Source organism: Piliocolobus tephrosceles, chromosome 8, assembly GCF_002776525.5.
Source record: "Piliocolobus tephrosceles isolate RC106 chromosome 8, ASM277652v3, whole genome shotgun sequence".
NCBI classification, from domain to species: Eukaryota; Metazoa; Chordata; class Mammalia; order Primates; family Cercopithecidae; genus Piliocolobus; species Piliocolobus tephrosceles.
The window spans coordinates 35,718,752-35,734,567 of NC_045441.1; the positions used below are offsets into that span (position 1 = coordinate 35,718,752).

General features: G+C 44.6%; 1 protein-coding gene across 6 annotated transcripts in view; it reads right to left on the reverse strand.

Moving 5' to 3' along the window:
- TNS3 (tensin 3) overlaps positions 1–15,816 on the reverse strand; it is a 307,112-nt gene that overhangs the window by 49,111 nt on the left and 242,185 nt on the right. The window lies entirely within an intron of this gene.

Sequence of the window (15,816 nt, forward strand, 5' to 3'; positions counted from 1 at the left end):
CATATTCTTCTCTCATCTAAAAGGCCAAACTCGTAAGCCAACTGGTGAAAAACTCCTATACATTCTACAAAGCCCTTTTCAAGTAACCCCACATTTTTTTCAGCATTTGGAACACTATCTCCCTCAGTCAAATCAAAGTGCTCTGTTCCCGTGACCTAAAGTCTGACTATAACTCAGTCCGTATGCAGAACACAGGGGTCTGTCATGTCTCTGGGCCTTAGACACACGGTACATTACTCAGGGTTTTCACAAGGGAAGCACAGAACAGACACTCACCCCTGGCTTCTCTTGCCTCACGTGTCTGGCAAAATCCCACTCCTTCTTTAAATGCTAGCGTCATGCCCCTTACCCTAGAAAGCTCTGCCTGGAAGAGGAGGTCCCCGTTCCTCCTGGGCTGCCTCCTTTCTTACAACCCCTGTGCATGCCTGTGCTTCCAGCACAGGTTGCTGCCCAGCCTGAGCCGAGTCATTGGCCAGCCCAGCCCCTACACGACCCTGGCACACTCATCAACCAGGTGAAGAGTGGGCAGGTCAATGCCCTACCCCAGGAGAGACATGGCTTGCCTGGGACCCTGGGGGCCACCTCTGCGCACACAGGCCAGGAAGATCCCCGGGACCCTCCTCCCAAAGGTCTGAGTAGGCATTTCCTCCCTGGTTGTTTATGTGCTGCAGGGCAGCAGCTCCTGCAAACGATGCTGTCGGAAATGCCTGACCACCGACGGAGCAGGCTCAGCGGAAGCGGATGGACTGGCCTTTCCCATGCCTGTCACTCCCTAAGCAGAGAGGAAGGCAGCATGGGGCGGCACCAGCATGGGCAGCCAGGCCCAGGAAGGCTGACTGTGACCAGGATGGCACTCCCAAGGGTGGGTCCCGTTCCCTCCGTGGAACTGTGGGCTCAGTGACTCAGAGCAAACCCACAGGGATGGGCAGCAGGGAGGAGGAGGCAGGGCATTCTGCTTCTGTGCCCGTGTCACAGCCATGACGGGGACAATGCTGAGTGTGAATCTACAGATTTAAGCACCTTCTGGAGATCTATTTATCTTTCCTCTCTCGCTTCTTTCTCCTCAACTGCAGTGCCAGGGACTAAAGTGATTTCAAAGGTGGGCTCCAGGTGGCAGCAAGTCGGCTGAGGAAATAACATTTAAAAATCCTTCCCTGACACTCTGCTGCCCCTACCCAAAGACCCAGAGATCCCCGGGCAATACAGGACCCAGATTGTCCACACGTTGACTCTGCTACAGCCAGGACCACCCACTGCACCTTAGCAAAATCAAGCAGGGGTACAAATCAGACACCTGGAAGAGGACAGCCCACCCCACCAGCCGGCAATGCCCGGTCTCCTCTCAGAAACACAGGTGCTGGTCCCATGCGGCTCCCACTCTGTGAGCTCAGGTCCTTTGCAGGCATGATGCATTCAGCTCCCTGGAGTTGAAAGACTGTCTCTCTCCTTCCACTTACCCATCAGAAAACAAAACAAAGTTTTATCCAGATCCTTCTCTGTGTTAGATGCCAGGAATGTGGTGAAGACTCTGCCCTGGAAATGTCCTGAGGCTGAGGGAGGGAGGATGACACCAAATCCCAACCCAGGTTCCACTGGGAAGTCACATCCTTCAAATGCAGGTGAGAGCAAGGCAGCAGAAACAAAAGGATGGAGGGAAGGTGAAGGAGGAAGGGAGAGGAGGAACCGAGGTAGAGAAGGGGCAACGGGAGTTTCCCTTTCGGAGGAAGACACAAGCAGACTTGGTTGTCAGAGGGAGGTGAGAAAAGGGGCAGTAAACCAAGGAGAAGGGAGGAGCTGGGGCACCCAGGGAGGACACACGAGAAGGGATGAGCACGTTTAAAGGTCTTGCAGCCTCCAGAGGGGGCGCACCCTTCCTGAGACACGACCTGATCAGCTGGATGGAATTCTCCCTTAACACCCTCCCGCCAGCCCCCACTGCCTGTCCACCAGCCTCATGGGTCCTACAGGGGTGCATCCCATCACCTCTCACATCTCTGCCCCGCCGGACTCTGGGGCGAACCATACATGTGCACACAATAAGTGGAACCCTAGACCAGCCCTACTCCCAGCGATCGGGTGATCTGCAGGTATCTTTGAGGACTGGGCACGTGACCCAGCAAAGGAACTTCGGATGCTTTATGTGAAAGCTGCTTCAAAGACGGTGCCACTCCTGCAAACTGTGGGTCTCTCTACTACATGCAAGGCAGTTCCGGAAGGCCTGGGAAGGACAGTTTCAGCAACAGGCTCTGACCCAATAAAACAAAACTAGAGGGATACTAGAATGCCTCCGAGGGACCAGGCACTGCAGACTAAGATCCTCAGCTTTATTTGAACATACTTGTTTGTTCCTGAGAATTACGTGCTGCCCAGCACCCCAGGGCGGGCTCTACTCTGGGGTTCCTGAGACTCAAGGAGAGTGCTCACTTGGGCGTTGCAGAGAAGGAATTAAAAACAAACACAAAACACAAACCCACCACAACCTCAGCGACATTGGGACTTCACAGTAACCCAATCTCATGCTCCTCTGGAAAAATCAAATTCCAACGAGCTGTTCACACGGTCTCTCTGCCAGGTGACACATGGAGACCTGACCTCTGATGCCCATCGCACACTTGGTTGGCCCTGAAGCGTCAGAAAAGTTTACTTTCATTCCAAATGATGGAATTCTCACTTGCCTGGCTTTCAGGATTTTTTGTAAACTTGTTCATTTGCTGTTTCTCTACATGTGTGCATATACAAGTGCATGGCCTGTAAGAAGTGCTCAGAAAGTGGCAAATGTCTCAATCTAGGCATAGCCATAAATACCTGCACACATGACACACATATGTTCCATATCACGTGTCTACATGTGTGTGTCACTAAAATGTGATAGAATTTAAACAGATGACAAGGTGGTTCCTGGCCTAAATGGGAAGGCCTGGTCAATGCTTCTATGCCGAGGAGGTACACTAATCTGGGCGGCACCTTGGTAATGCCCTCAAAGGCTCTGATGGGGTAGGCCCCGGCCAGTAACAAATGTTGAGAGGCAGACTGCATATTCCATCTTTGGCCCTCTCAGTGACTCAAGACATCTGACCCTTCTGCAAGTCTCACAATCCCAGACCCTTCCAAGTGTGTCAAGAAGAATGGGTGCATTTTGGCCAGGAATCATAGCCTGAGGGGACAGTGGCAACAGGTGCTTCAGAGAAAACGCCCAGGCATTTTACCTCTTGATGCCCAATGCTCTTGGGACACCACTGTGAGGCAGGCTGCTGTCTAGAGGAGATGGAGCTGCGGGGAGGTGGATTACAAGGTGAGGGCCTTCAGAGGAAAGTAAAAATGCAAGGGGTAGCAGGTAAATGCTTCCAGTAGGGAAACATCCTTGCATATTTTATATGCTGGGCCTTCATAAGCATTTTCTTCCAAGCCATTCCCAGTTCTAAGAGGCATCCTGCTGGGCTGAACTACCTTTTCCTGTTCAGAGCAGCAAGGAGAAGACAAGCCCAGGCCCAGGCCCTAGTTGTGGATTCCGGATTCCATACCAGCCACAGGATGCTTCGGAAGGGACCCCAGCCCGAGAGCTGCCCCAAGGCCAGGACCGCCTCCCTTCCTCAATCCTGGGATGGAGCACAACTCTCATAGACAATGGGGCTCAGAAAATGCTTCAATAAGGAAGTGCATTTTGAATTTAAAAAATGAAATTTTAAGACAAATTTTTGTTACACTACCATATTCATAGGCTGAAATCTTCATTTTTAAGAGACTGCCCCAACACCATGAATGGCACACATATTCTTATTTTACTTAGATTTAAAAGATGCTTTCAGAGGTTATGCAAACTGTTTCAGATCACAGAGCTACAGAGGGGCAGGACCAGAGCCACATCTGTCACCAAGCCCTAGGGCCAGCATCAAATCCTGTTGGCAGCACTTCAGAATAACTTCTACATGCTGAGGGTCAACAACAGTCCACCAGGAGAGGAGGGGGTAATGGAATGAGCTGATAGATAAATTTAGAAAAGCAAAGATTCCTCTAAACCCAAAGTGCGCAAACAAGAGAACATTCAGCATTAGAGAAGTCTGCAGGCTGACATGGGGACGCTTCCAAGCTGGCCTGCTCCATGGATGAGGTATCAGCACAGAAAGCCAACACCCTTTTTTTTTTTTTTTTTTAAAGCTTCATTACCCTCAAATGAATTCACGTTCTCTCATCTCAAAAGACCCCTAAAGGCACATTCACAGGCCAGCACTTTAGGCTGACCTCCACGAACCCAGCATTGAGGTCTACTTTTAAATATAATTTAGAAGCAGTCAACTTTTCTTTTTCATGTTGTTCATCTGGGGCAGGGGTTGGAGGAGGCTGCGATGTTTGCTAATTCACGCCAGTTATTTGGGGTCACCATGCACCAGTGTGCATTCTTTGGCACAAATCGGAATGCAGAGTACATCACAGGCATGTATTCAGGCATGTCTATTCCTATGCACACTTACATATGCCTACGTACCTGAATAAAAACCCATGGAGAAATCCATATAGGAATGCATGTGCTTTTGAGGCTCTAGAAAATCCAAAGTAAACAAGGGCCTCTATAAATGTCACACATATTCACATTCAGTACATGCCTTTGTCTCTACTACAAACATTCTCATTAAGAGGTCATAAAAATTCAACAGAAAAGGGAGTTGAGTACAGGAAAGAAAGAAGAAGATTGGTAGAAGCATTGTATCATCTGTCAAGTTTTGAAGGATGACAGCTTTTTCAATAAAAATAAAGCATTGTGTCAAAATAATCTCTCTGTCTCTGTCTCCCTCTTGCCCTCTTCTCATGCTCTCTCTCTCTATCAAACCCTGGGGCTCTGAAAATACTTCAATAAGAAAGTGCATTTTGAATCTAAAAACCAAGTTTTAAGACAAATTTTTGTTATATTACCATATTCATAGGCTGAAATCTTCATTTTTAAGAGACTGCCCCTAATACCACACATGGCACACACATTCTTATTTTGCTTAGATTTAAATGATGCTTCCAGAGGTTATGCAAACTGTTCAAGATCACAGAGTTACAGAGGGGAAGGACCAGTGCCACTGGTACTGCCCTTTTCTTCCTCCCTGTGGCAAACATCATCACCCTTTGAAACCTACCAAATCCAGGAAGTCCACACAGCACCAACTAAACCCTGGTGTCCTCTCTTGTTAACCAATGAGGACCACTTGGCATGTTCCCACTCCTGATCAGTGTCATGCACTTGCACTTGGATGGAGGCAATCCTCCCAGCCCTTTACAAAGCCTCCAGTCGACAGTAGAGAAGAGGCTGCATGCTTGGAAGCCAGGCCCCTAAAACGCCTACACCCTACTCTCCAGAAGAACCGAACACAAAATAGAAGTTGCAAAATATATAAGGGCATCCATCCTCTTGAAGTAAACGAACATTAACTGCTAATCATTTTCATTGAAGCCGAAAGTCCTCAAACCCCCTCTGACTACCACTTGTAAAGCTGTTATAAGACAAAGATGCTCTGGAACTACTTAGGGGCGATGGTCTCATGACTCCGTGAATCTACTGAATGCCAGCACGATGTTCACCTTCAAATGGCTGCTTATACGTTATGTGTTTATATTTTAAAAAGACCATGAAATAGTTTGGAAGCTGAGATGTATCAGAACCACAGCTTTTTTTTTTTTTTTTTTTTTTTTGACAGAGTCTCACTCTGTCATCAGGCTGGATGGAGTACAGTGGTGCAATCTTGGCTCACTGCAACCTCCGTCTCCTGAGTTCAAGTGATTCTCCTGCCTTAGCCTCCCGAGTAGCTGGGACTACAGGCGTGGACCACCAGGCACAGCTAATTTTTGTATTTTTGATAGAGATGGGGTTTTACCATGTTGGCCAGGATGGTCTCGATCTCTTGACCTCATGATCTGCCCGCCTTGGCCTCCCAAAGTGCTGGGATTACAGGCAAGAGCCACTGCGCCCAGCCAGAACCACAACTTTTTAAAGGAAACCTTTACTCATGTCTTTTTTATTCATTTGTTTTGAAAATATCATCAAGGTTAAGGATCAGCTAAGAAACAGAATAATTTACATCTTACATTTCATAATTTTATCTATTTTTGCTTATATGGGAGACTGAGCTTAAATGACTCCTTTTGTTACATTTTTACAAATATTTTTGTTTTCAAGAAAAGCATTTCCATTTGAGGCTCCCATGTGGAATTTCTGAGAAGCCTAAGGATACTGTCCTCCAACACATGGTTCCTGAGGCATAATGCGGCCATGTGGGCAATGCATTCAACAGACGGACCATGGCAAGGGCTGCCACTCATGCTCCCGCTTGAGGGCCCCAGATGAAGTCTGGTTGGACCCGTCTTCATGAAGCTGCAGGCATTACATCAGTGCCTACAGCTGCTCTGCCATCTCCCGCCCCGTCCCCAGTCCTTCACACTATCACAACCTCTTTTAAATGACAATATATCCCTAGGAGAATTAAACAGTATTTAAATTCATATTTAAGTATGCATAATGTGAGTAGATACTGAAATACCCATTAGTTTCCTGGAGTAGCTGCTGCCATTTAAAACAAATTAAAACGAGCACACTGGACACAAGCACATCTCTGGGAAAAGCAGGGTTCCTGGGGCTCAGCCACCCAGGGCCAAGTGCCCAGGGGCCTTCTCTGTCCTGACTCATGCTCTGAACCCAAACTTACAGCTGTCACCGGTCTCCTCAGTTCAGGAAACTGCTCTTCTTGTGGATGCTCTGTTCTCCTAACAGCATCAGTGTCCACTATTTGCTGAGTGTTGTTCAAGTCTGGGTCAGGTGCCAGAGCTACGTGTTCTGGTCCAGTCTTCTCAAGAACCACGTGCAGGAGGAATGACTACTGTTGTATAGGACATGAAACTAGGGCTCAGAGAGGTCCCTAGAATTGCCTGAGCTCACCCAGATAGGAAGTCTCAGAGCCACAATGTGTGTGCATCCAGCATTTGATCAGAGAGAGAAGAAATGTCAGCAGAGGACCCACCAGACACCACTCTACCGTGTCCTTCTAGGCCTCCCTGCCTGCTGAGAGGTGCTTCGGACAGCAGTTTCCAACAGATGGATATTGTTATCACAGAGCTTACTTGAGCCTGGCCATGGCACTAGAATCCAAATGCCGAATGCTGAAAATCTTTCAAAATACTTGAATGTCAAAATGCAGAAAGATCTCTTTGGTCACTTTAGGCTCTGTTCTTCATGACTAGTTAGCTAACATCAAGCAGACTGAAGAAAAAAAAGGCAGTGAATTTCTACTGTTTGGTGTGTGAGGGAAGCTTGGGGCCGATGGAGGGGTTGATTCATAACGTTTGCTAAATCCTGTGATGCAAACAATCCCGCCCTGGCAGATCCCAAGCTGCCAATGTGCTGTCAGCTGGCTCACAAAATTTCTCACACTTCAGCAATCAGCTCTCGGCACCAGCAGGCTCTGGCAAACCCCGGCTTTGGGTGTCCATCCCCCTTGGCTCCTGTTAGTCACATTGTTTAGAAAAGGCTCCCTTCGTTCACACATCTATTAATAAATCTAGAGATGCTTTGGTTTACTTTTTGTGTATTCTGTTTATTGTTTATTGAAGAATCACTTGTTTGTGGGAAGGGTGGGTGAAGGATGCCAGTGGCAGAGGCTGGCCCCAGCCGGCTCCCAGGTCACTTGGCACGGAAGCCTTACGGCTAAACTAAGTGCCCATTAATACCCCATTTTCCATGATGTGATTATTACGCATTGCATGCCTGTATCAAAACATCTCATGTGCTCCATAAACACCTATACTATGTACCCATAAAAATAAAAAATTAAAAAAAAAAAAAAACTAAGTGCCCAAAGGACCTGGAGAGAAACACAGAGAAGCGTGCAGGCTGCATTTGGTTACCCTACCGGGTTACAGATATCCTATCTGGATGCAGATGGGTCTATCTTGTGACAGACTCTCCTTGACCAAACCTTAGTCAGGCTCTTCCAAGCCCTCTTCTCCACTAGGCCTCAGCATTGGCCTTCCACGTCCAACCGTGGCAAGCTCAGTTCCAGCAAAAATCCTGCTTTTCAACCCCCACGTTTGATATCTAATCACCCTTGATATGTCATCAAGCTCCTCATCCCTCGCCTTTTGTGTCTATGTCCCTGGCCCACCTGTAGCAGAAACCATCTTAGGCCAGTTTAGCAAGAACCGCCCCCCACCCCCCCACCCTTGATGTCCCTTCTTAGTGACTTTCCATCCACCAGATCCTTTTGCTCTATTCCTTGGCCATAAATCTCCAGCTGTCTTTGCTGCATTTGTGGCTGAGCCCAGCACTTTCTCCTATTGCAATAGTCCTGAATAAAATCTGTCCTTACAGCCTTTAACTAACTGGGCTGTTTCTCTTGGGACACCTGTCCTGGTGGTTGTCTGGAAAAGAACCTAACACATGGCGACTTATGCTGACTAAGGAAGAATCAAGTTACATTTTAGTAATGTGATGTACAGAGGAATTTTATGGAGATAGTGTTATACTAACTGCATACTAATAAGAAGCCAGAACCTAATTTAAACAATAATGACAAAAGCAATAAAATCAGAAAGAGCAGTCAGGCTCCAATTCCACTGTGTTAAGGTCAGCTGATTGCACCACCTGAATGCTACACAAATGTTCTGATTTCCTCCTATCTCTTCTGAAACCATGTGGTCTGTTCCACCCCACTGTCCACCCCACCATGTTCTTCATGCAGTAGCCACAGTGATGTGTGAAAATGCAAATCTGAGCAGTCACCTCCCCATCTTGAGGTTCAGTAATGACCTCAAATTGCATGAGGATGCCACACCACCACCTTCTGGGAACTACAGAGAAGGGCTCCTGGCCTGGCTCCGCCTTCCCAACCTCTTACTCCACCCACCACTCTTCTGCCAATCTCCTATTGCCTTTTTGGCTACTCCATTCCCCTTCTACTCTTGCCCCTCCCAACCATTAGCAGCCATGAATCTGTTCTCTGTATCTACAAGTTTGCCACGTAAAAAGGGTGACATATATGGAATCATACACTATATAGACTTCAGGTTTTGACTTTTCTCACTCAACCTGATGTTCTAGCGACCCATCCGGGTTGTTGTGTGTATGAATAATTCACTTATTTTTATTGCGCAGAAGTGTTCCATGGTATTAATGTACTACAATTTGTTTAACCACTGGCCTGTTTGAGGACACCTACTTTGTTTCCAGTTTGAGGCTATTAAGAAGTTTCTGTATAGGTTTTATGTGAACATAAGTCTATTTCTCTGGGGTAAATGCCCAGGAACGCAATCACTGAGTCACATGGCAGATGCAGGTTTTTTGTTTTTAAGAAACTGCCAACATTGTTTTCCACAGCAGCTGTACCATTTTAACAATCCCTCCAGCAATGTATAAGGGGTCTAGTTTTTCCACATGCTCACCAGTATTGAATGTTGTCACTGTTTTTTATTTTAGCCACTCTGATAGGTATCATTTAAATTTATATTTTGCTAATGGCTAATGATGTTGAGCAACTTTTCATGTGCTCATATACCACATACCACCTCTATGTCCTCTTCAGTGACACGTCTCTTCCCTTCTTTGGGCCATTTTCTATTTTTGTTTTCCCCCTACTGAAGAAAAATCAATTTACGTAATTTAGTCAGTGACCTTTTTTTTTATTTCAACTTTTATTTTAAATTCAGGGAATACTGAATTTGCTTAGGACAATGGCCTACAGCTGCATCTGTGTTGTTGCAAAGGACATGATTTGGTTCTTTTTTGTGGCTGTGGCGTATTTTGATGGTGTATATGTCCCACATTTTCTTTATCCAATCCACTATTGATGGGCACCTAGGTTGAGTTCATGTCTTTGCTATTGTGCATTGTGCTGTGATAAACATACAAGTGCATGCGTCTTTTTGGTAGAATGATTTGTTTTATTTTGGGTATATACCCAGTAACGGGACAGCTGGGTCAAATGGCAGTTCTGTTTTCAGTTCTTTGAGAAATCCTTAAACTACTTTCCACAGTGGCTTAACTAATTCACATTCCCTCCAACAGTGTATACATGTTCCTTTCCTCTGCGGCCTTGCCAGCATCTGTTGTTTTTTGACTTTTTAATAATAGTTTGGCTCATTTTCCAAGTGAATTGTTTGTTCTTTACTGCTGAGTATTGAGAGATTATATACATTCTAGATGATATTCTTTTTTTTGGACATATGGTGTGCAAACGTTTTCTCCTACTCTGCAGTTTGTCTTTTTTATCCTCTTCACAGATTCTTTCCATAGCAAAAATGTTTAATTTTTTATAAAGTCTAATTTACCAACTTTTCCTTTTATGGTTCATGCTTTTGTTGTAACCTCGTAACTCTTTGCCTAGTGATCCCAAAGATTTTCTCCCATTTCAAAAAATACTATGTTTTACAATTTACATTTAAGTCCATCATCCATTTTAAGTTAACTTTTGTATAAAGTGTGAGCCTTTGGTAGCTATTCATTGTTTTGCCTTATGGGTGCCCAGGTGCTGCTGCATCATTTGTTGAAAGGCTGACCTTCCCCCACTCGCTTCTGTACCTTTGTCAAAAAAATCAGCTTGGCTTATCTCTGTAGGCCTGTTTCTGAGTTCTCTACTCTGTTTCATGAACTTAAGTGTCTGTTCCTCCATCCACACCACAGTCTTGATGACTGTAGCTACTAAGTCTTGAAATTAGGTAACCTTATTCCTTCCACTTAATTCTTTCTCAAAATTGTTTAGGCTATTCTGGTTCCTTAGCCTTTCTATACATTTTAGAATTATGTTGTCTATATCTACAAAAAAATCTTGCTGAGATTTTGACGGGAATTGTGGTAAAACTGTCTGTCAATCTGGAAAGAAGTGACAGCTGTACTAGGTTTCATTTTCCATCCATGAAAAAAAGTATGTCTCCCCACTTATTGAGATATTCTGTGGTTTCCTTCATCAGCACTGTGCAGTTTTCAGCACACAAGTCTTGTGCATGGTTTGTTAGGTTTACATCTAACCATTTAATGTTTTGAGCTATTATAAGTGGCATATATATATATATATACACACACGTATACATACACGCTCAAATGCCACCACTATCCTCCTCATATATGTATATGTGTATATATACATAAGTACATATGTATATATGTATATATACATACGTATACACATGCACACATGTATACATACGTATGTGCAGACACACGTATATAAACGCATACGTATGAGCACATACACGCATATACACGCACACCCATGCACACCTACACATAAACGTGTGCACACATGTGCATGCATACACGTGTGTGCATGTGTGCACGCATGCATACACGTGTGCATATGTGCACGCATGCACACATGTAGACATACAAACGTGCATAAATACACATATACATACATATATGCATGTGCATATATACACGCATATACACATGCATATACATATGTGCATATATACATACGTGTGTGTGTGTGTGTGTGTATATATATATATATTTTTTTGAGACAGAGTGTAGCTCATTGCCAGGCTGGAATGCAGTGGTGTAATCATGGCTCACTGCAACCTCCACCTCCTGGGTTCAAGTGATTCTCGTGCCTCAGTCTCCCAAACAGCTGGGATTATAGGCATGCACCGCCACGCCCAGCTAATTTTTGTATTTTCAGTAGAGACAGAGTTTCACCATGTTAGCCAGGATGGTCTAGATCTCTTGACCTCATGATCTGCCCACCTCTGCCTCCCAAAGTGCTGGGATTACAGGCCTGAGCTGCCCCACTGGGTCGTGACTTATATTTTTAATTTCAGCTTCTACAGGTGCATTGCTAGCATACTGAAATACAATTGGTTTTTGTGTGCTGAACTAGACTCCTGCAAACTGGCTGAATTTGTTCTAGCAGTTTCACTTTTTGTTGTTAGTTTTGTTGCTCCCTAGGATTTTCTTTTCTTTTTTTTGAGACAGAGTCTTGCACTGTCGCCCAGGCTGGAATGCTGTGGCGCAATCTCGGCTCACTGCAAGCTCCGCCTCTTCCCTGGGATTTTCTTTTGGACAATCATGTCACCAGCAAACTCAAGATTCCCTGGGGCTTTCTACGTAGATGATCATGTCAACAGCAAAAAGGGACAGTTTTATTTCTTTCCTCTCATCTGTTGTCTTTATTTTCCTTTTCTTATATTATGTCTCTGTAGAACTTCCAGAACTATGTTGAAAAAGAGTGCTGTAAGCTGTGGGCCTTTTTAGATGCTTTTTATAAGGTTGAAGGAGTTCCTGTCTTCTATTTTGCTGGAAGTTTTGAGTCATGAATGATGTGAATTTTGCCAAACTCTTTTTATTGTTTTTTCGGATTGATTGGTATAGTTGTGAGCTTTTTCTTTAGCCTGTTAGTATAGTGTATTACATGAATGAATTTTCAAATACTAAACCAGACTTACATCTCAGAATATGTCCCACTTGGCTATCCTGTGTCATTCTTTTTACATATTGCTGTGTTCTATTTGTTTATGTTTTGTTAAGGAATTTTGTGTCTGAATCTGTGAAGGATATTGGTCTGTAGTTTTCCTTTTTTGCTCTTTTTGTCTGGTTTTAGTATCAGGGTAATACCAGCATCACAAAATGAATTAGGACATGTGCCCCCCTCTTCTGTTTTCTGGAAGGTATTGTGTAAAATTAGCATTAATTCTTCTTTACATGTTTGGTAGAACTATCCAGTGAAAAGTGAAGATTTCTTTTTTGCGAGATTATAAATTACTAGCTCAATTTCCTTATAGTTATAGGGCATTCAAGTAGTCTATTTCATATTGGGTGAGTTGTGATAGCTTGTGCTTATTGAGGAACTGGTCAATTTCACCTAAGTTATAAAATGCATGCATGTAGAGTAGTGTGTGTATTTCTTCATTATTCTTTTGGTGTCTGCAGGGTCTTTAGTGATAGTGCCTGTTTCCTTCCTAACGATAGTAATCTATGTCTTACATTTTTCTGTTAGTCTTGTTAGAGGTTTGTCAAATTTATTCATCTTTTCAAAGAACCAGCTCTTTCATTTCTCTATTACTTATCTGTATCTTTTTTTAAATTTCTGCTTAGATTTTTAATATCTCCTTCCTTCTGCTTGTCTTGGGTTTACTTTGTTCTCCTTTTTCTAGGTTATGGAGGTAACAGCATAAACTATTCATTTCAGAATTTTCTTCTTTCCCAAGAAAATGTGTAAGAAAATTTCTGATAAGTTTTCTTCTCAGTGCTGCTGTATTAAAGCAGTGGATAAAGCCATGTCTCACAATTTTTGATATTTTATCCTCATTTCATTCAGTTCAGTATGTTTTTGGATTTCCCTCGAGACCTCCTCTTTGACGCATAGATTATTTGTAAGTGTGTTTTTTAGTTTCCAAGTGTTGAAGATGTTCCTGTTGTTCTTCTGTTACTGATTTCCAGTGAGTCCATTGTGGTTGGAGAACATGCTCTGCACGGTTCAGTTACTTTCAGTCCTCTGAAGATTGTTTCCTGGCCCATAAATACCATAAATAAGGCCTACCGGGTCCCTTGGCCCTGAGGTCCAGGGCTAGCTGACCTTCTCCCCATCTTTCAGAGCTTTCTTACATTTGTCTTATACTTACTCTCCAAGGTTTTAAGTTGTACTTAGCAGGAGAAATAGAGAAAAGTATGTGTAATTCACCCTCCAGGAAGTGAAGCCTCTCCCTCATGGTATTTTAAAGCAAATACTGTCATTCATATGCACATCAGTCTCTAGGCCTAAATGATACACAGTTAAGCATCACTGCAGGTGCCTAAAGCTTACTATTCAAAACTGCACAGTGGCTGTGAATGGCAGGTACTATGGTCTGCATTTTCAGATAAGGAGGTGGAGGTGCCTGGAGGTTACCTAAATGTACGAATTACATGGTTATTCCATGACTCTGAGACTTTCCATGTGCTTTTTCAGTTGTGATGCTAGGTCACATCTAGGTTAGACAAGACAAAGTGAAACACTAGCCCTGTATAATCTGCCCATGGCTGTGCAGTCGGCTGACAGAGCTGAAACTCTGACTTTGCCACTTACTAGCTACTCAACTTCTTCATGTCAATTTCCTTGCCTGTAAAATGGGGGTAACAGTAACAGTGACCCATAGAATGCGACCGCAAAATGGAAGGAAATCATTCTGTAAAGATCAGGAGACACACTCGGTACGGGCGAGCTACCTCTGTTATTACTGTGCTCTCAGAGGAGTCTCACAACTCCACTTGACTTTGCAGAGCAGGTGGGGCCTCCGGGCAAGGGCACTGGCTCATCACGCTGTCTGATGAAAGCGTCCGCTAAGTCAGCATTGTGTTATCTTTGTGCTCCTTGGGGATTAATGTGAAGCTGACCCTCCCTGGGGACTGTTGAAATAAAACTCTAGAAGGCTCACATGAACATTCTTATCATGTCTCCTTTTTATATTTAAAGGCAAAGGCCTGACTTCTTCCATGTGAATATTTATATGCAGATAGTACGTAGGACAAGTTGGAGCCACCGAAATCTAACACATGCTGGTGTGCAGACCCATCGTCATCCACACATGGTGTAACGCTCATTCACACACAGGACACGGAGCCCATCTCCAGGCTGGGAAAACTGGGCCATCATAAGACAGCCAGGTCACTGGGTATCCCACGCTGAGTACCCAGGCTTCCTGCAGCCTCCTAGACCCTTCTGGAGTTTAGACGGGGCTCAACATTCTCTGATGCTCCATACAGTGATCTTAGAGGCCTTCCTCAGGAGCTGTTAATGAGTGTGCAGGTTGTTTCTAATATTTTCTTTCCTCAGACTTATTACCCGCCTTCCACTGCTTGTCATCTACCTATTTCAAATGAACTCGGCTTTGGTGTTGCAGAAGAAGACAGGATTCCAGGCCAGAGGGCTAGATGCCACGCCAAACCCACTGAACACTTTCAAGCTAGGAGCCAAGTACAGTCACCTCCATGAGGAGAAGAGGCTACATGGGGTGGAAGGGACATCCCTCTCTCTGCATCTGTTGAAGTGATAAAAAATATAGAACAGACGCAAGGCTACCTATGTGCGAGTCCATCATGCTAACAGATATTGGAACATACACACTTCTCACGTAATGCTCATATAATGTGTACCTTAAAATGCAGCTTATTTTAAATTTCAGTCGCACTTACTGAGAAACACAGGCAGTTTAACTGCTATATGCTACATATGAAGAGAGCCATTTATGGTCCTGTAACCATACAGGGAATTTTAGGAGAAGGATGTCCTTCTATTATATCGTCCACAGGCTTGGTTTACTCTGGAGAAAGGGAGAGAAAGGGAGAATGGAGCTAGCTGTCATGATTATAATACTCCTGGGTAAGGGGCAGATGAAAACACAAGTTAATGAAAGTCTCTCACTCTCAGATAATGTGCCTAATAACTATTAACAGCATCCTTCACCAGGGCAGAAAAGCAGCAGCGTAACGAAACTCCCAGAGAAGAGTGATTTTGAAATGTGCACGAGCTTTTGGTTTGCATTCTCTCTCCACCTGCCCGAGCTCGGCCTTGTCCTGGACTCTCAGGCAAGTCCTCAAGACCACCCAGAAGTGCGCAGTAATTCGACCTAAACACCGCCTGCTAACACTCCTTCGCCTGAGTCAGCTGTGCAGACAGACGGACGTGATCAGACCATGGATAGAGCCCCTGAGCTCCTGCAGAGATCCAGGGACAGTGATTAGGCATCCAATAATAATAGACAGGAGGGGCCACAAGGTATGCATGAGAAGGCAGCTGGGGTGGCAGAGCTAGGGGCACCCGTGTGGCACGATTTCCACAGAGAACGTAAAGTGTGGGGTGGGCATTCTAGTTTCTT